General features: G+C 39.8%; 1 long non-coding RNA gene across 1 annotated transcript in view; it reads right to left on the reverse strand.

The window, feature by feature from the left end:
- Positions 1 to 18,244: 18,244 nt before the first annotated feature.
- LOC148639338 (uncharacterized) overlaps positions 18,245 to 20,491 on the reverse strand; it is a 51,173-nt gene continuing 48,926 nt past the window's right edge. The window contains exons 3-4 of the long non-coding RNA XR_015930870.1: positions 19,169 to 19,330; positions 18,245 to 19,057 (exon numbers count right to left, since the gene is read on the reverse strand). This is a non-coding gene — a long non-coding RNA (uncharacterized LOC148639338). The remainder of the gene's footprint in view (positions 19,058 to 19,168; positions 19,331 to 20,491) is intronic.

A 20,491-nucleotide genomic window follows, 5' to 3' on the forward strand; every position in this document is an offset into this window, starting at 1 on the left:
AAAAGAAAAGGTTAAAATTCATTGAAGCAAAATGCAACAACCCAAAATGTTGGGGAGGTCGTTTCCACAGTTATTTCATATGACAGTGCTTGGAGTGAAACTACATGACCATGGTGAAGAAGTAAAAACACTTTACCTTGTTCCCCCTGACTGATGTCCTTATGCGTGTTTTGCACAGTTGAGCGTTTTGTGTCTTGTCGTCTGTGTAGGCAACAGCCCTCTTCCCTGGGATAGAACTAGATGATATTTAGACACGTTAATTTGACTTCTCCATTGCTCACATTGATGTGGATATGATTATAATGCTCTGTTTTGTGGGCTTCCCAAGAAAACAATAAATCCCTTACTACTTGTTCGAAATGCAGTAGCACAGATCCTAACAAATACAAGAAAGAGAATATCATTCCTGTTTTGAAAAAACTTCACTGGTCACCTGTATTATCTAGGATAAATTTGAAAGTTATTTTACTTGTTTTTAAAGCTTTAAGCGACCTAGCACGTCTGTACCTTACTGAATGTCTGTCTTCATATGTTCCTATACGTGACCTGAGATCTGCACATACTGGCCTACTGCAAATACCACATGTGAAATGCAGAAAGAGTGGAGAGGCTGCTTTTTGTTTTTATGCTTCTAAATTATGAAACTCACTTCCACTTTTTATTAGGCAGTCAAGTTCGGTACATTGTTTTAAAAAACATTTGAAAATGTTGCTTTTAGTTAAAGTGGTTCTTTGTTCTTTCTATTTCGGTTTCTTTTTTTAGTTCTCTTTAACTGTTCTTATTTTATTACGACTTTCCTAATTTTTATTTATTTAATTGACATGTATGTTGCTTTACTGTATTGCTGTATTTTCCTTGACAACTGAAAGTATATCTCTCAATTTTAATATTTTATTTTTACGCTTGGTTTTTAAAGCACCAAAGCACTATTTGTATGAAAGGTGCTCTATAAATAAAGTTTATTATTATTCTTTTTAATATTATTATTATACTTTGTTACATTTTTGGTTAGGACAAAGATTCTAGTAGAAATGGCCTCTTTTACCCCGTTCCAAAAAATTGGAAAACTACCTTCAGGATACACTGACAATGACCATCTACTGTCTCCTCTAACTGTGTATTGTCATCATGCATATCTTGTGTATTATTTATTGTAGTTGGTTTTGTCATTCTGTAAAGAAGCCACCTTTCAAGGCACTATATAAAATAATGTTTGTTATTATTATTATTTACATTTTTCATCGTAAAATCTGGCGAAGAGTCTTAAGAGAATATCAAAGAACACGTTGCTCTTACCTTTCCATTCCAAGAAATGCCCTCAGCTCGGATTGCAGAGATTGACCTCTCTGTCTCAAATTCTGAGAAACATAGACTCGATTGAAAAATGACCATTTCCTAAGATTCACATAACATCACCAGTCAACATTTGCCACTTGACATCAATAGAAACCATAGAGTACATGACATTTCCAATCAGTTTTCTTTCAAGGTACAATACCAATCGCCTTGCCAGAAGAGTTATACTGCGGTAGATAAATATTACAAATGTCAGATACACGCAGAGTTGTTTGGATTACTATGAAAAGATTGGCAAATATATTTATGTTCATTATATTTCTTGGAGTGACAGAGCTAAAGAGAAAAAAATACTTACCTTTATCTCTGCAGACAGGATCGCAAGGGATTCCCTTATACTGGGTTCCTATATAACAAATAATACATTATTCAAAAAACATGATATTTCTCTGTCCATTGGCAGCATGATTGTTTATCATTACAGTTTTAGTTAGCTTTAATTTTGTAAACCCCAAGTAAACATAGTTTGTGCCTTTCTCTGAACTTTTTGGCATTTCAATTCAGTTGTTTGTAAGCTTATTTTACAGTTGCTAGGTTGATGAAGTTCCTGAACTGTGCAGTATTTCTTTTGGGTTTGGTGCGAATCATATTCTAGCGGTTGGGGGAAAAAAGCACAGGTGCCATCCCACCATTAAACCCTGAAACTTACCTTAGCCGATTCTTCAACTAAACCAGACATGTTAACTAAGTGTTACAGTATGTTTCAAAGTGTGTATTTTAGCAAACACAACTGAAGTTCTGTTGTCTCCTTGGAGACACCTGGAATTGGTGTGATGCTGGTTCTATGACATCATTCGTTCTAAATGTAAATGCAGGTATTGGCACAACATAGTAAATTGATGTAAAGTTATGGATCCATTTATGATTTTCACTCAGTTTGAAAGAGTTCCTGTCGTGTGGTTAAACTTTGTGTTACGGAGGGTTAACTGGGGTTCTGGCTAATAGTTATGACCAAGCGGTCATTCAGTCATCTGGTTCATGAAATAGGAAGCTAAGAGATCTGTGTTTTAGTTTTACTGTTTGTTTTTGTTCCATAGAATAAGAAATGTTTCATTAATATTAGTAATAGAGTAGCTGTTTCTCTAAACAGTGTGTGTCAGTTTGCACTGCAGGTGTGCCAGGTAGAGACCATTTAAGAACCAAAAAATATGCTGTCATTTACTGCCGTGGCTAATTTCTGTTAACCTTGTCTCTCACTCACTTTAAAGAGCAAAATGTTCATACATAAAGCATACATTTCTGATTGGTCAGAAGAAGCTTCTTAACATATAAGGTATAAACAAAGTCAGAAAGTAAGGCACTTAGGTCAGCCTTAGGCAGTTAACCAAGACCATAATCCGATAAGAAGCTATTCCCTTTCATGTTCCTAAATCACATGTAGGATACATGAGTTACACCTCCACTTAAGAGACCTTAAAGAGACCTTGGCCAGCCAGGAGTGTAGAAAACCGTAAAACAGTTCTTGAGGACCTAATTGTTAACTCTTAACAGGCAAAGGTTCCTTCAGTCCTATGAGACATATTTTAGAATTGAACTAAAGTGTGTTTCCGATACAGGAGCATATGTCTGTCAAGGCCTGTTGGAGAGGCCCTGCATGAGAACCCCTGGCTGCCGTTCCACATCCCCCTGAAAGTAAATAGAGCCATAAGCACGGAGCTAAGGACACTGCTCCAGGACATGCTGGCTGTCGATCCTGACCAGTGATCAGAAGCCATCCAGCTGAAGAAGCAAGTCAGGCAAGCCATGGCACGAGAGAAAACATCTTTGTAGTGACTGATAGCAAGATGTCCGTGACCAAGGGCAATTCGTCTGAGTAAAGTCTGATTTCATTTTTATGTCCCGAAAGGCCACTGCCTTTGTGCTGTAGATTTCTGATTTAGACGGGCATTTCTATGGACAACTTTGACTTTTCTGTGGGTCCAATGAAAATAAGTTTTTTAACTTATTCTTTGTTACAGTTTTCGAAAGTTTAAAGACATTCACTGAGTTGACGATAAAGGAAAAGTTTCATCTTTCACCTCTTCGAAGGTAGGCCGGTCAGAGGTACAATATATGTCTTCATGTCTTCATCCTCCATGTTTGTAACTACAGGTTTCACAGTGTTGAGCTAAGACACAAAAACACCTACAAATGGCAGTTCCAAATGTATCAAATGTATAAACCTGGGCTGAAAAAGTGTGTACAGTATATACTCTGTGTAGGTCTGATAAAAGTATTCGAGTCAAAGTGTCATATGGATACAAATTCTCATGATTTTGTATTGTGTGTTTTTTCTCTGTTCTGCTTTAGTGAAAGAAATCAGATGCTCTTCCTGAAACTTACCTTAGCTGATTCTTCAGCTAAACCAGACAGACTTCTGAAATTCTCAAATATTATCAAATCTTGTTGGTGCAGAGCTGGTGGAGCCCATTACCAACAGACTCACAGCTGAAATTGCTGTGAAAAGGGCTTCTACCAAATATTAACATGTGGGTGAAAATGTATACAATTCTAATATTTCCTTTTTTTCCATTGAAAGTATAACATATGTGGTGTGAGAAAGAGGTCCTCATTTCATTGCATGAAACTCTGGCACTGGCGCAACAAACTGAACAAAGTTCAAGGGGGTATACGCTTTCTGTAGACACTTTATTTCCTCTTTTTCCATACTCTAAGAAATGATTTGGGAAACCTGTGGGACACTGGAGGTCATTATACATGAGCCTCTTTCTGCACCTTTTAAGCCATTGAAACCTAGTTGCCTTGTTACAAGGTCTAATATTACAATAGGTGTGGTTTCTGTCTCCTAATTTCTGAGAATGATCAAATTAGGGAATAAATTGTAGGGAATACCACTCTTGCACTTCTAAGAAAAGACTATCTCAAATGAAACTCGCTATAGAAAGACATCTTGTTGAAAAATTCTTTTTTTTGTAATTTCTAAAGAAAAAACATTCATCAAGTCCTTCACAAATGTTTTGTTTGTGACTTTCTCTGTTGTTCCCTTTCACACTCAACTGAACTATGTGTTATGTCTTGTAACGTAATCACACATTTCACTTAGGTGTGTGGGTTAACACAAACCCATATTGTATGAAACATTCAGTTTTTCATTCAAGTTTTTTCTAACAATTGCATCCATGCTAGGATTACAGTAAACAACACTTTTTACTAAAGTGAAAGAAATTGTTCATTAAACAAGACACATTGTTTTAAATGTATGCAATACGACGACACTAAAAACAACACTGAAACTTTTCATTGAAATACTGGACGAGATTGTGCATATTCAATGGATTTCTCCTGGTGCTTTTTTTCATCAGTCTTTTCATATTCTTGTTCTCTACTCAGGTGTCTCCTGTTCCTTTGGTGATGTCTGCTGTACACACATGGTATCATACACTTGAGCAAAGTGTGATACCACCGTTTGTTCTTCTCCTAAAATAAAGATGAACATTGACAAAAGTCAGAAGCACTCTTTTCTTTGACAGACGAACAAAACAATGCAAGAATAACCATACTCTCTGTTCCTTACTCATTTCTACCTACCTGTTTGACCACTTTGTCTGCTTCAGTCAGGACAGGGTGCTGGGGCTGACTCTGAGCAATCTGAGAAGAGCTCTCTGTGATCTTCTCCCCTACAGTGGCTACATTGTACTCTGTTTGAAATCCAGGTTTCGCCTCCGGTAAGTTCCTCGGTCCTTTTTGGGACTTGAAAGGGTAGAATCATTTTGTGACTACATTTCATTGTCATGCACTGATATGTTCTGGTTTGTGTTCGATTACTGCAGGCGTTCAAGTACTTTCTTTTTGTTCTAGATTGGCAGTGTTTGAGATGGTAGGAACTTGTCATATTCTCAACTTATTTTCTCTATGAGACTCTGAATGCTCTGTAAACATACTATTTTAGCAATTCTTAGAAATCTGAAAGCAGTGTTACCTGTATCATTTTTTGTCTTGGTAGTAGTATTGCAGCTCCAACATCAGCACTTAAATAATGGTTTGTGATGTTACTTGTCCTTGGAGTTAGTATACTCCTGAGAAGTCAAGAGAAATCTTACGTAAGCATTAATTATGTTTCACTTTTGAAAGCAAAGTACGTGTCAAGTACTTTGAAGGCATTTGTTGATACTTTTAAGCACTTTCGTTGATTATTATTATCCTTCAATTAGTTATTACAAGTCCAACATTCTCTACATGATCTCACTCCATATTCAGAATGTGGGAATACAGTTGTTTTAAGGAAATGCCACTGAATAGATAGTAGCTGCACTCTACAAAGATGAATTTGCTAATTAATCAGTCAGGGACACAGCTTGTACTTCAGTAGTCTTAGATCATTTAATGATGATTATTGTACTTTATAACTAGCAAAATCCCCATATCCTGTTCATTGCCCCATTTCCGGTCATGTGGATTGACTTATGCCTGAAGTGGTTAATTCTCACCTTGACATCTCATAGAACAACTGAATCTCTACCAAGGGTGAATGTGTCCTTCCTCTTAATGTCTAAAAGAAAAGGTTAAAATTCATTGAAGCAAAATGCAACAACCCAAAATGTTGGGGAGGTCGTTTCCACAGTTATTTCATATGACAGTGCTTGGAGTGAAACTACATGACCATGGTGAAGAAGTAAAAACACTTTACCTTGTTCCCCCTGACTGATGTCCTTATGCGTGTTTTGCACAGTTGAGCGTTTTGTGTCTTGTCGTCTGTGTAGGCAACAGCCCTCTTCCCTGGGATAGAACTAGATGATATTTAGACACGTTAATTTGACTTCTCCATTGCTCACATTGATGTGGATATGATTATAATGCTCTGTTTTGTGGGCTTCCCAAGAAAACAATAAATCCCTTACTACTTGTTCGAAATGCAGTAGCACAGATCCTAACAAATACAAGAAAGAGAATATCATTCCTGTTTTGAAAAAACTTCACTGGTCACCTGTATTATCTAGGATAAATTTGAAAGTTATTTTACTTGTTTTTAAAGCTTTAAGCGACCTAGCACGTCTGTACCTTACTGAATGTCTGTCTTCATATGTTCCTATACGTGACCTGAGATCTGCACATACTGGCCTACTGCAAATACCACATGTGAAATGCAGAAAGAGTGGAGAGGCTGCTTTTTGTTTTTATGCTTCTAAATTATGAAACTCACTTCCACTTTTTATTAGGCAGTCAAGCTCGGTACATTGTTTTAAAAAACATTTGAAAATGTTGCTTTTAGTTAAAGTGGTTCTTTGTTCTTTCTATTTCTGTTTCTTTTTTTAGTTCTCTTTCACTGTTCTTATTTTTGTCACGCCCTCTGCAGCCAGAGGGCGCTCCTTCTCTGTCCTGTCCCTAGTTTCCGGTCTGCTGTCCTTCCTGTCCCTCTCTTTCCCTTGGGCTATATATTTCCGGGTTTTGCACTCTGTCCTCGCTCAGCATTGACGTTCGGATGTCCTGAGACCCGCCTAGCACCAGGGCGCCCCACGTCCGCTCCCTGAGGGCATAGGTTTCTATACGGCATTCCTGAACTCTTTGCACTATGAGCCCGGGCCTTTTTCCCGTCTCGCCGCTACGCATATGGGTCTTTTTCTGCTCTCCTGCTCCCCACGGTTAGTCCCTTTGGACGTCCGTGACAGAATGCTGAGCCACCTAATGACCCCGCGAGCGGCGCTTTTTTTTTTGTCTTGCCGCAGTTTTTTTTTTCTTTTTTTTTCTCTGGGCTGTTTTTTTTTTTTCAGTTCCTCTATTCTAATCACTGGATATCACTCCGATCTTCCGTGCCTGTGAGCGGGTCCTGTACCTGGCTTTCCTCGGGTAGATCACTCCGATATCAGTGATTGAATGTTGAGCTGGCTTGCCTATTCTTATTACTGGATATCACTCCGAGCTTCTGTGTCTGGAGCGGGTTCTCGTGCCTGGCTCTTCCTGGTCTTGCTCTCTCCGATATCAGTGATAGAATGGTAAGCTTTCTGCCGTTCCTCCATGCCTTTCGCTGGATATCACTCCGGGCATCTGTGTCTGTGAGCGGGCTTCGGTCTGGCTTTCCTCAGGTTGTCCACTCCGATATCAGCGTTAGTATGCGAACGTGCCCATTTGCCGTTCCTCCATTCTTTTGCTGGATATCACTCCGGGCATCTGTGTCTGTGAGCGGACTTCGGTCTGGCTTTCCTCAGGTTGTCCACTCCGATATCGGCGTTAGAATGTGAATGTGCCATTTGCCCAGTCTGCGGTATTTTTCCCCGGGGTTTTTGTGTTTTTTTTTCTTGTTTTTTGCCTTTTTGTTTTGATTTTTTTCTTCCTGGTTTCCCCTCCTTTTTGGTCCCCCCTGCTCTCTGTGTCTCGGAACTTTGGTTCCTACCTGTTTTTGGTTCCTATCTGTCTTGTGTGGTTTGTCTCCCTGGTCTTTCCCAGGTTTTTGTCTGTTGGGTTTGTGCTTGTGTACTTTTTTGTTTTAAGTCTCCGGAGCTCTTCTCTACCCCCCCTTCCTCCACCCAATAAAGGTGTATACCCCGGAGGAAGGGGTAGCTCTCAGCCGTGGATTCCCGGAGGTTTCCTTTCAGTTAAATGAGGTTTTTCCTCCCCCCAGTGCTGTGCAGCTTGTTTATTTGTATGGGCGTCGGGAGCCGCCCATGAAGGGGGGGGTACTGTCACGCCCTCTGCAGCCAGAGGGCGCTCCTTCTCTGTCCTGTCCCTAGTTTCCGGTCTGCTGTCCTTCCTGTCCCTCTCTTTCCCTTGGGCTATATATTTCCGGGTTTTGCACTCTGTCCTCGCTCAGCATTGACGTTCGGATGTCCTGAGACCCGCCTAGCACCAGGGCGCCCCACGTCCGCTCCCTGAGGGCATAGGTTTCTATACGGCATTCCTGAACTCTTTGCACTATGAGCCCGGGCCTTTTTCCCGTCTCGCCGCTACGCATATGGGTCTTTTTCTGCTCTCCTGCTCCCCACGGTTAGTCCCTTTGGACGTCCGTGACAATTTTATTACGACTTTCCTAATTTTTATTTATTTAATTGACATGTATGTTGCTTTACTGTATTGCTGTATTTTCCTTGACAACTGAAAGTATATCTCTCAATTTTAATATTTAATTTTTACGCTTGGTTTTTAAAGCACCAAAGCACTATTTGTATGAAAGGTGCTCTATAAATAAAGTTTATTATTATTCTTTTTAATATTATTATTATACTTTGTTACATTTTTGGTTAGGACAAAGATTCTAGTAGAGGTGGCCTCTTTTACCCCGTTCCAAAAAATTGGAAAACTACCTTCAGGATACACTGACAATGACCATCTACTGTCTCCTCTAACTGTGTATTGTCATCATGCATATCTTGTGTATTATTTATTGTAGTTGGTTTTGTCATTCTGTAAAGAGGCCACCTTTCAAGGCACTATATAAAATAATGTTTGTTATTATTATTATTTACATTTTTCATCGTAAAATCTGGCGAAGAGTCTTAAGAGAATATCAAAGAACACGTTGCTCTTACCTTTCCATTCCAAGAAATGCCCTCAGCTCGGATTGCAGAGATTGACCTCTCTGTCTCAAATTCTGAGAAACATAGACTCGATTGAAAAATGACCATTTCCTAAGATTCACATAACATCACCAGTCAACGTTTGCAACTTGATATCAATAGAAACCATAGAGTAGATGACATTTCCAATCAGTTTTCGTTCAAGGTACAATACCAATCGCCTTGCCAGAAGAGTTATACTGCGGTAGATAAATATTACAAATGTCAGATACACGCAGAGTTGTTTGGATTACTATGAAAAGATTGGCAAATATATTTATGTTCATTATATTTCTTGGAGTGACAGAGCTAAAGAGAAAAAAATACTTACCTTCATCTCTGCAGACAGGATCGCAAGGGATTCCCTTATACTGGGTTCCTATATAACAAATAATACATTATTCAAAAAACATGATATTTCTCTGTCCATTGGCAGGATGATTGTTTATCATTACAGTTTTAGTTAGCTTTAATTTTGTAAACCCCAAGTAAACATAGTTTGTGCCTTTCTCTGAACTTTTTGGCATTTCAATTCAGTTGTTTGTAAGCTTATTTTACAGTTGCTAGGTTGATGAAGTTCCTGAACTGTGCAGTATTTCTTTTGGGTTTGGTGCGAATCATATTCTAGCGGTTGGGGGAAAAAAGCACAGGTGCCATCCCACCATTAAACCCTGAAACTTACCTTAGCCGATTCTTCAACTAAACCAGACATGTTAACTAAGTGTTACAGTATGTTTCAAAGTGTGTATTTTAGCAAACACAACTGAAGTTCTGTTGTCTCCTTGGAGACACCTGGAATTGGTGTGATGCTGGTTCTATGACATCATTCGTTCTAAATGTAAATGCAGGTATTGGCACAACATAGTAAATTGATGTAAAGTTATGGATCCATTTATGATTTTCACTCAGTTTGAAAGAGTTCCTGTCGTGTGGTTAAACTTTGTGTTACGGAGGGTTAACTGGGGTTCTGGCTAATAGTTAGGCTTGGTCATTCAGTCATCTGGTTCATGAAATAGGAAGCTAAGAGATCTGTGTTTTAGTTTTACTGTTTGTTTTTGTTCCATAGAATAAGAAATGTTTCATTAATATTAGTAATAGAGTAGCTGTTTCTCTAAACAGTGTGTGTCAGTTTGCACTGCAGGTGTGCCAGGTAGAGACCATTTAAGAACCAAAAAATATGCTGTCATTTACTGCCGTGGCTAATTTCTGTTAACCTTGTCTCTCAATTCAATTCAATTCAAGGTGCTTTATTAGCATGACCGATGGGTACAATCAGTGTTGCCAAAGCAAATAAAAATAATAAAATTAACATAGAACAAAACAAAAAATAGAAGTAAAATAAAATCTACAGACATGTTACAGACATTTACAACAAAGACATATTATATAATATCGACATATACTGTAGGCGGCTGGAGCATTATTGGGAGACGGACTCACTGTTCCTCAGGCTGTGACAGGAGATCACATACTGGGCTGCCAGATCAACTGAGTTCCCTCCTCCCTCTCCCAGTAGGATTGGGACCTGTTGTGGTTTTGGCAGGTGTGGGAACTCTGGGATTAGATTTCTGAATTTCGGGAAGAATGTTTCTCTAATCCCAGAGTATCTGTCACAGTGCAGCAGGAAGTGCACCTCTGTCTCTATTTCTCCCTGCTGGCAGTGGGAGCACAGCCTGTCCTCTCTGGGCAGCCAGGTCTGCCTGTGTCGCCCAGTTTCTATGGCCAGGTTGTGGTCACTGAGCCTGTACTTCGTCAGGGTCTGTTTCTGTTTGTTATTTTTTATTTTGGTCAAATATTCAGCTAGTGTGTATTGTCTGTTTAAGGTTCTGTAGCATTCCAGTTTATGTTGTGTTTGTGTGTGTGTGTCCCAGTGTGTGAGATATTGCTGTTTGATCTGTGCTGTGATGTGGTTGAGTCTGGGTTGTGGTGCTCTAGCAGTGCTGTCCTGAGGCTGGTTAGTGTTGGTGTGGCTCAGGTCGGTGAGCCTCAGGACCAGCTGGCTCAGGGGGCTCTGTTTTGGGCTCAGCTCTTGGCTGAGCAGGGCTTTGTGGTGGTAGGAATTTTGGTCACTGTTTTTTAGGTGTAGCCAATACTTTAATACTCTCTTCTGTATGTTTATCAATAGTGGGTACTGGCCTAATTCGGCCCTGCACCCGTTGTTAGGAGTTTTTCTCTGCACACGGAGGATGTTTCTACAGATCTCCATGTGCAGAGTTTCTGTGGGGTGTTTGTCCCATTGGGTGTAATCCTGGTCTGTGAGGGGACCCCAAACTTCACTGCCGTATAGGGCAATGGGTTGGATTACACTTTCAAATATTTGGAGCCAGATTCTTGTTGGTGGGTTGATGTTGAAGAGCCTCCTTCTTATTGCGTAGAAAGCCCTGAGTGCCTTCTCCCTCAGTGCCTTCACTGCCAGGTCAAAACTCCCGGAAGAGCTGATGGTGAGACCGAGATATGTGTAGCTGGATGTGTGCTCCAATGTGTTGTTGTTCAGTGTGAATTTGTACCTGTTTCCCTGAGGTCTGGCTTTCTTCTGGAAAACCATAACTCTGGTCTTGTCCAGATTGACTGTCAGTGCCCAGGTCTGACAGTACTGCTCCAGCAGTGCCAGGTTCTGCTGCAGCCCCTGTTCTGTGGGCGACAGCAGGACCAGGTCATCTGCGTAGAGCAGGAACTTGATTTCTGTGTCATGTAGTGTAAGACCAGGAGCTGCAGACTGCTCCAACATTCCTGCTAATTCATTGATATAGATATTGAACAGTGTTGGGCTCAGGCTGCAGCCCTGTCTCACCCCGCGGCCTTGGGTGAAGAATTTAGTCCTTTTGTTTCCAATTTTCACTGCACATTTGCTCTCTGAATACATTGATTTAATTATGTCGTACACTTTGCCCCCTATGCCACTTTGGAGTAGTTTATAAAACAATCTCTCATGCCAAATCGAGTCAAATGCTTTTTTGAAATCGACAAAGCAGGCAAAAAATTTTCCTTTGTGTTTTTGGTGGACGTGTTTGTCTATCAGTGTGTGTAGGGTGTAAATGTGATCAGATGTGCGGTGATCTGGCAAGAAGCCAATCTGACTTTTACTCAGGACATTGTGTTCGGTAAGGAAGGCCAGTATTCGTGTATTTAGGATACTGCAGAATACCTTCCCCAGGTTACTGTTCACACAGATGCCCCGGTAGTTGTTGGGATCGAGTTTATCTCCACTCTTATAGATGGGCGTGATCAGTCCTTGGTTCCAGGCCTCGGGGAAACATCCGGCTGTCATGATGAGATTGAGGAGTTTGAGCAGGGCTTGTTGCAACTTTGGGCTGCTGTGTCTCAGCATCTCATTTATGACTCCATCATGGCCACAGGCTTTGCGTGGTCTGAGGGCCTGGAGTTTGTCCAGTAGCTCCTGCTCAGTGATTGGGGAGTCTAAGGGGTTTTGGTTGTCTTTGATAGCCAATTCCAAAATTTTGAGTTTTTCATAAATGGTGTTTTGGTCTGATTGATTTGTATTTGGGAGCTTTTCATAGAGATTTTCAAAGTATGTTTGCCAGATTGTTCCATTTTGGATGGCCAATTCTTCTGGTTTTGATTTGTTTAAGTTGTTCCACTTCTCCCAGAAACAATTCTGATTTAGTGACTCCTCAATTTCTGCAAGTTGTTTGTCTATGTATGTGTTTCTTTTCTTTTTCAGCGTGTGTTTGTAAAGTTTTACCATGTCACAGTACCTGAGTCGCAGATCTGTGTTGTGTGGTTGTCTGTGTTTTTCATTTGAGACTTTTCGTAGTGCATTTCTGATGTTTTTGCACTCCGTATCAAACCACTTTTCTTTTGCTTTTGTTTTTTGGTAGTTTTTTGATGTAGTGTTTTTAGCTTAGATTTTGATGCTAGTTTGTGGAATAGGTGATTTAGTTTTTGTGTGGCCAAGTTTATGCCTAATTTGTTGGTTTGATACGGAGTGTTTAGGAATGAACTTGTCTCTCACTCACTTTAAAGAGCAAAATGTTCATACATAAAGCATACATTTCTGATTGGTCAGAAGAAGCTTCTTAACATATAAGGTATAAACAAAGTCAGAAAGTTAGGCACTTAGGTCAGCCTTAGGCAGTTAACCAAGACCATAATCCGATAAGAAGCTATTCCCTTTCATGTTGCTAAATCACATGTAGGATACATGAGTTACACCTCCACTTAAGAGACCTTAAAGAGACCTTGGCCAGCCAGGAGTGTAGAAAACCGTAAAACAGTTCTTGAGGACCTAATTGTTAACTCTTAACAGGCAAAGGTTCCTTCAGTCCTATGAGAAATATTTTAGAATTGAACTAAAGTGTGTTTCCGATACAGGAGCATATGTCTGTCAGGGCCTGTTGGAGAGGCCCTGCATGAGAACCCCTGGCTGCAGTTCCACATCCCCCTGAAAGTAAATAGAGCCATAAGCACGGAGCTAAGGACACTGCTCCAGGACATGCTGGCTGTCGATCCTGACCAGTGATCAGAAGCCATCCAGCTGAAGAAGCAAGTCAGGCAAGCCATGGCACGAGAGAAAACATCTTTGTAGTGACTGATAGCAAGATGTCCGTGACCAAGGGCAATTCGTCTGAGTAAAGTCTGATTTCATTTTTATGTCCCGAAAGGCCACTGCCTTTGTGCTGTAGATTTCTGATTTAGACGGGCATTTCTATGGACAACTTTGACTTTTCTGTGGGTCCAATGAAAATAAGTTTTTTAACTTATTCTTTGTTACAGTTTTCGAAAGTTTAAAGACATTCACTGAGTTGACGATAAAGGAAAAGTTTCATCTTTCACCTCTTCGAAGGTAGGCCGGTCAGAGGTACAATATATGTCTTCATGTCTTCATCCTCCATGTTTGTAACTACAGGTTTCACAGTGTTGAGCTAAGACACAAAAACACCTACAAATGGCAGTTCCAAATGTATCAAATGTATAAACCTGGGCTGAAAAAGTGTGTACAGTATATACTCTGTGTAGGTCTGATAAAAGTATTCGAGTCAAAGTGTCATATGGATACAAATTCTCATGATTTTGTATTGTGTGTTTTTTCTCTGTTCTGCTTTAGTGAAAGAAATCAGATGCTCTTCCTGAAACTTACCTTAGCTGATTCTTCAGCTAAACCAGACAGACTTCTGAAATTCTCAAATATTATCAAATCTTGTTGGTGCAGAGCTGGTGGAGCCCATTACCAACAGACTCACAGCTGAAATTGCTGTGAAAAGGGCTTCTACCAAATATTAACATGTGGGTGAAAATGTATACAATTCTAATATTTCCTTTTTTTCCATTGAAAGTATAACATATGTGGTGTGAGAAAGAGGTCCTCATTTCATTGCATGAAACTCTGGCACTGGCGCAACAAACTGAACAAAGTTCAAGGGGGTATACGCTTTCTGTAGACACTTTATTTCCTCTTTTTCCATACTCTAAGAAATGATTTGGGAAACCTGTGGGACACTGGAGGTCATTATACATGAGCCTCTTTCTGCACCTTTTAAGCCATTGAAACCTAGTTGCCTTGTTACAAGGTCTAATATTACAATAGGTGTGGTTTCTGTCTCCTAATTTCTGAGAATGATCAAATTGGGGAATAAATTGTAGGGAATACCACTCTTGCACTTCTAAGAAAAGACTATCTCAAATGAAACTCGCTATAGAAAGACATCTTGTTGAAAAATTCTTTTTTTGTAATTTCTAAAGAAAAAACATTCATCAAGTCCTTCACAGATGTTTTGTTTGTGACATTCTCTGTTGTTCCCTTTCACACTCAACTGAACTATGTGTTATGTCTTGTAACGTAATCAAACATTTCACTTAGGTGTGTGGGTTAACACAAACCCATATTGTATGAAACATTCAGTTTTTCATTCAAGTTTTTTCTAACAATTGCATCCATGCTAGGATTACAGTAAACAACACTTTTTACTAAAGTAAATGAAATTGTTCATTAAACAAGACACATTGTTTTAAATGTATGCAATACGACGACACTAAAAACAACACTGAAACTTTTCATTGAAATACTGGACGAGATTGTGCATATTCAATGGATTTCTCCTGGTGCTTTTTTTCATCAGTCTTTTCATATTCTTGTTCTCTACTCAGGTGTCTCCTGTTCCTTTGGTGATGTCTGCTGTACACACATGGTATCATACACTTGAGCAAAGTGTGATACCACCGTTTGTTCTTCTCCTAAAATAAAGATGAACATTGACAAAAGTCAGAAGCACTCTTTTCTTTGACAGACGAACAAAACAATGCAAGAACAACCATACTCTCTGTTCCTTACTCATTTCTACCTACCTGTTTGACCACTTTGTCTGCTTCAGTCAGGACAGGGTGCTGGGGCTGACTCTGAGCAATCTGAGAAGAGCTCTCTGTGATCTTCTCCCCTACAGTGGCTACATTGTACTCTGTTTGAAATCCAGGTTTCGCCTCCGGTAAGTTCCTCGGTCCTTTTTGGGACTTGAAAGGGTAGAATCATTTTGTGACTACATTTCATTGTCATGCACTGATATGTTCTGGTTTGTGTTCGATTACTGCAGGCGTTCAAGTACTTTCTTTTTGTTCTAGATTGGCAGTGTTTGAGATGATAGGAACTTATTTTCTCTATGAGACTCTGAATGCTCTGTAAACATACTATTTTAGCAATTCTTAGAAATCTGAAAGCAGTGTTACCTGTATCATTTTTTGTCTTGGTAGTAGTATCGCAGCTCCAACATCAGCACTTAAATAATGGTTTGTGATGTTACTTGTCCTTGGAGTTAGTATACTCCTGAGAAGTCAAGAGAAATCTTACGTAAGCATTAATTATGTTTCACTTTTGAAAGCAAAGTACGTGTCAAGTACTTTGAAGGCATTTGTTGATACTTGTAAGCACTTTCGTTGATTATTATTATCCTTCAATTAGTTATTAAAAGTCCAACATTCTCTACATGATCTCACTCCATATTCAGAATGTGGGAATACAGATGTTTTAAGGAAATGCCACTGAATAGATAGTAGCTGCACTCTACAAAGATGAATTTGCTAATTAATCAGTCAGGGACACAGCTTATACTTCAGTAGTCTTAGATCATGTAATGATGATTATTGTACTTTCTAACTAGCAAAATCCCCATATCCTGTTCATTGCCCCTTTTTCAGTCATGTGGATTGACTTATGCCTGAAGTGGTTAATTCTCACCTTGACATCTCATAGAACAACTGAATCTCTACCAAGGGTGAATGTGTCCTTCCTCTTAATGTCTAAAAGAAAAGGTTAAAATTCATTGAAGCAAAATGCAACAGTCCAAAATGTTGGGGAGGTCGTTTCCACAGTTATTTCATATGACAGTGCTTGGAGTGAAACTACATGACCATGGTGAAGAAGTAAAAACACTTTACCTTGTTCCTCCTGACTGATGTCCTTATGCGTGTTTTGCACAGTTGAGCGTTTTGTGTCTTGTCGTCTGTGTAGGCAACAGCCCTCTTCCCTGGTTCTGGTTCTGTTAACCTTGTCTCTCACTCACTTTGATGAGCAAAATGTTCATGTCATGATTATAGTCCCCCCTCCTTAAGGGTGCTCCAGCCCTTTCACTAAAGACTTCATTCTGTGCACCTGATCCCTTTTACCTAGCCCACCTTAAAAGCCAGGCGCTGATGCTCACCCGGGTTCTGCATCTGGTTTCCGCATCGTGCGAGTCCGGGACCTGGAAGCGTCTGGTCCCGTTAAGGTTTTAACCTCTGTTCCCATTCCTGTTCCCCGTCCGCCGGTTCCGACCCGGCCTTCGTGGTTTTTAATCCTTCTTCTGATGGATCTCCTGGTTTTGGACTTACTCGTGTGTTTTGGATACTCTAAGGACTACTCTCGGATTGTTCGCCTCGGCCACACCTCCCCGTGCACCAGCGCACCTTGGACACACCCCCCTGTCTTCAGCCCCGTTTTCCTGCATGACGTTTCCCTAGTGTTTCCCCCACTCCGTGGGACTGTGTCGTCCGCATAGGGTCCGGAAAGAACTGTTCGTTACAGTTCATACATAAAGCATACATTTCTGATTGGTCAGAAGAAGCTTCTTAACATATAAGGTATAAACAAAGTCAGAAAGTTAGGCACTTAGGTCAGCCTTAGGCAGTTAACCAAGACCATAATCCGATAAGAAGCTATTCCCTTTCATGTTGCTAAATCACATGTAGGATACATGAGTTACACCTCCACTTAAGAGACCTTAAAGAGACCTTGGCCAGCCAGGAGTGTAGAAAACCGTAAAACAGTTCTTGAGGACCTAATTGTTAACTCTTAACAGGCAAAGGTTCCTTCAGTCCTTTGAGAAATATTTTAGAATTGAACTAAAGTGTGTTTCCGATACAGGAGCATATGTCTGTCAGGGCCTGTTGAAGAGGCCCTGCATGAGAACCCCTGGCTGCAGTTCCACATCCCCCTGAAAGTAAATAGAGCCATAAGCACGGAGCTAAGGACACTGCTCCAGGACATGCTGGCTGTCGATCCTGACCAGCGACCAGAAGCCATCCAGCTGAAGAAGCAAGTCAGGCAAGCCATGGCACGAGAGAAAACATCTTTGTAGTGACTGATAGCAAGATGTCCGTGACCAAGGGCAATTCGTCTGAGTAAAGTCTGAATTCATTTTTTTGTCCCGAAAGGCCACTGCCTTTGTGCTGTAGATGTCTGATTTAGACGGGCATTTCTATGGACAACTTTGACTTTTCTGTGGGTCCAATGACAACAAGTTTTTTAACTTATTCTTTGTTACAGTTTTCGAAAGTTTAAAGACATTCACTGAGTTGACGATAAAGGAAAAGTTTCATCTTTCACCTCTTCAAAGGTAGGCCGGTCAGAGGTACAATATATGTCTTCATGTCTTCATCCTCCATGTTTGTAACTACAGGTTTCACAGTGTTGAGCTAAGACACAAAAACACCTACAAGTGGCAGTTCCAAATGTATCAAATGTATAAACCTGGGCTGAAAAAGTGTGTACAGTATATACTCAGTGTAGGTCTGATAAAAGTATTCGAGTCAAAGTGTCATATGGATACAGATTCTCATGATTTTGTATTGTGTGTTTTTTCTCTGTTCTGCTTTATTGAAAGAAATCAGATGCTCTTCCTGAAACTTACCTTAGCTGATTCTTCAGCTAAACCAGACAGACTTCTGAAATTCTCAAATATTATCAAATCTTGTTGGTGCAGAGGTGGTGGAGCCCATTATCAACAGACTCACAGCTGAAATTGCTGTGAAAAGGGATTCTACCAAATATTAACATGTGGGTGAAAATGTATACAATTGTAATATTTCCTTTTTACCCATTGAAAGTATAACATATGTGGTGTGAGAAAGAGGTCCTCATTTCATTGCATGAAACTCTGGCACTGGCGCAACAAACTGAACAAAGTTCAAGGGGGTATACGCTTTCTGTAGACACTTTATTTCCTCTTTTTCCATACTCTAAGAAATGATTTGGGAAACCTGTGGGACACTGGAGGTCATTATACATGAGCCTCTTTCTGCACCTTTTAAGCCATTGAAACCTAGTTGCCTTGTTACAAGGTCTAATATTACAGTAGGTGTGGTTTCCGTCTCCTAATTTCTGAGAATGATCAAATTGGGGAATAAGTTGTAGGGAATACCACTCTTTCACTTCTAAGAAAAGACTATCTCAAATGAAACTCGCTATAGAAAGACATCTTGTTGAAAAATTCTTTATTTTTTGTCATTTCTAAAGAAAAAACATTCATCAAGTCCTTCACAAATGTTTTGTTTGTGACTTTCTCTGTTGTTCCCTTTCACACTCAACTGAACTATGTATTATGTCTTGTAAACGTAATCAAACATTTCACTTAGGTGTGTGGGTTAACACAAACCCATATTGTATGAAACATTCAGTTTTTCATTCAAGATTTTTCTAACAATTGCATCCATGCTAGGACTACAGTAAACAACACTTTTTACTAAAGTAAATGAAATTGTTCATTAAACAAGACACATTGTTTTAAATGTATGCAATACGACGACACTAAAAACAACACTGAAACTTTTCATTGAAATACTGTACGAGATTGTGCATATTCAATGGATTTCTCCTGGTGCTTTCTTTCATCAGTCTTTTCATATTCTTGTTCTCTACTCAGGTGTCTCCTGTTCCTCTGGTGATGTCTGCTGTACACACATGGTATCATACACTTGAGCAAAGTGTGATACCACCGTTTGTTCTTCTCCTAAAATAAAGATGAACATTGACAAAAGTCAGAAGCACTCTTTTCTTTGACAGACGAACAAAACAATGCAAGAATAACCATACTCTCTGTTCCTTACTTATTTCTACCTACCTGTTTGACCACTTTGTCTGCTTCAGTCAGGACAGGGTGCTGGGGCTGTCTCTGAGCAATCTGAGAAGAGCTCTCTGTGATCTTCTCCCCTACAGTGGCTACATTGTACTCTGTTTGAAATCCAGGTATTGCCTCCGGTAAGTTCCTCGGTCCTTTTTGGGACTTGAAAGGGTAGAATCATTTTGTGACTACATTTCATTGTCATGCACTGATATGTTCTGGTTTGTGTTCGATTACTGCAGGCGTTCAAGTACTTTCTTTTTGTTCTAGATTGGCAGTGTTTGAGATGGTAGGAACTTGTCATATTCTCAACTTATTTTCTCTATGAGACTCTGAATGCTCTGTAAACATACTATTTTAGCAATTCTTAGAAATCTGAAAGCAGTGTTACTTGTATCATTTTTTGTCTTGGTAGTAGTATTGCAGCTCCAACATCAGCACGTAAATAATGGTTTGTGATGTTACTTGTCCTTGGAGTTAGTATACTCCTGAGAAGTCAAGACAAATCTTACGTAAGCATTAATTATGTTTCACTTTTGAAAGCAAAGTACATGTCAAGTACTTTGAAGGCATTTGTTGATACTTGTAAGCACTTTCGTTGATTATTATTATCCTTCAATTAGTTATTACAAGTCCAACATTCTCTACATGATCTCACTCCATATTCAGAATGTGGGAATACAGTTGTTTTAAGGAAATGCCACTGAATAGATAGTAGCTGCACTCTACAAAGATGAATTTGCTAATTAATCAGTCAGGGACACATCTTATACTTCAGTAGTCTTAGATCATTTAATGATGATTATTGTACTTTATAACTAGCAAAATCCCCATATCCTGTTCATTGCCCCTTTTTCATCGTGTGGATTGACTTATGCCTGAAGTGGTTAATTCTCACCTTGACATCTCATAGAACAACTGAATCCCTACCAAGGGTGAATGTGTCCTTCCTCTTAATGTCTAAGTCGTCTTGTCTTGTCGTCTGTGAAGGCAACAGCCCTCTTCCCTGGGATAGAACTAGATGATATTTAGACACGTTATTTGACTTCTCTATTGCTCACATTGATGTGGATATGATTGTAATGCTCTGTTTTGTGGGCTTCCCAAGTGTTGTAACAGAAGAAATAAGGTTCTTGATCCCGAGATGAAGTAAAACAAATGAGTTTATTGCATGCAAGGAACAATAAAGCCGAAGTCTTGTTTCCCGCAAGAAACAACAAAACCGCAGTATTGTTCAACGTACTGTTACAAACTTTTGGGTTATATCGTGTTTTCTTCTCCGTTTCTGACGTCACTCGCTCTGATGGTAAAGAGGGGGGTTCA

This window comes from Lepisosteus platostomus, chromosome 27 (genome assembly GCF_059453375.1).
Source record: "Lepisosteus platostomus isolate fLepPlt1 chromosome 27, fLepPlt1.hap1, whole genome shotgun sequence".
Lineage (NCBI taxonomy): Eukaryota > Metazoa > Chordata > Actinopteri > Semionotiformes > Lepisosteidae > Lepisosteus > Lepisosteus platostomus.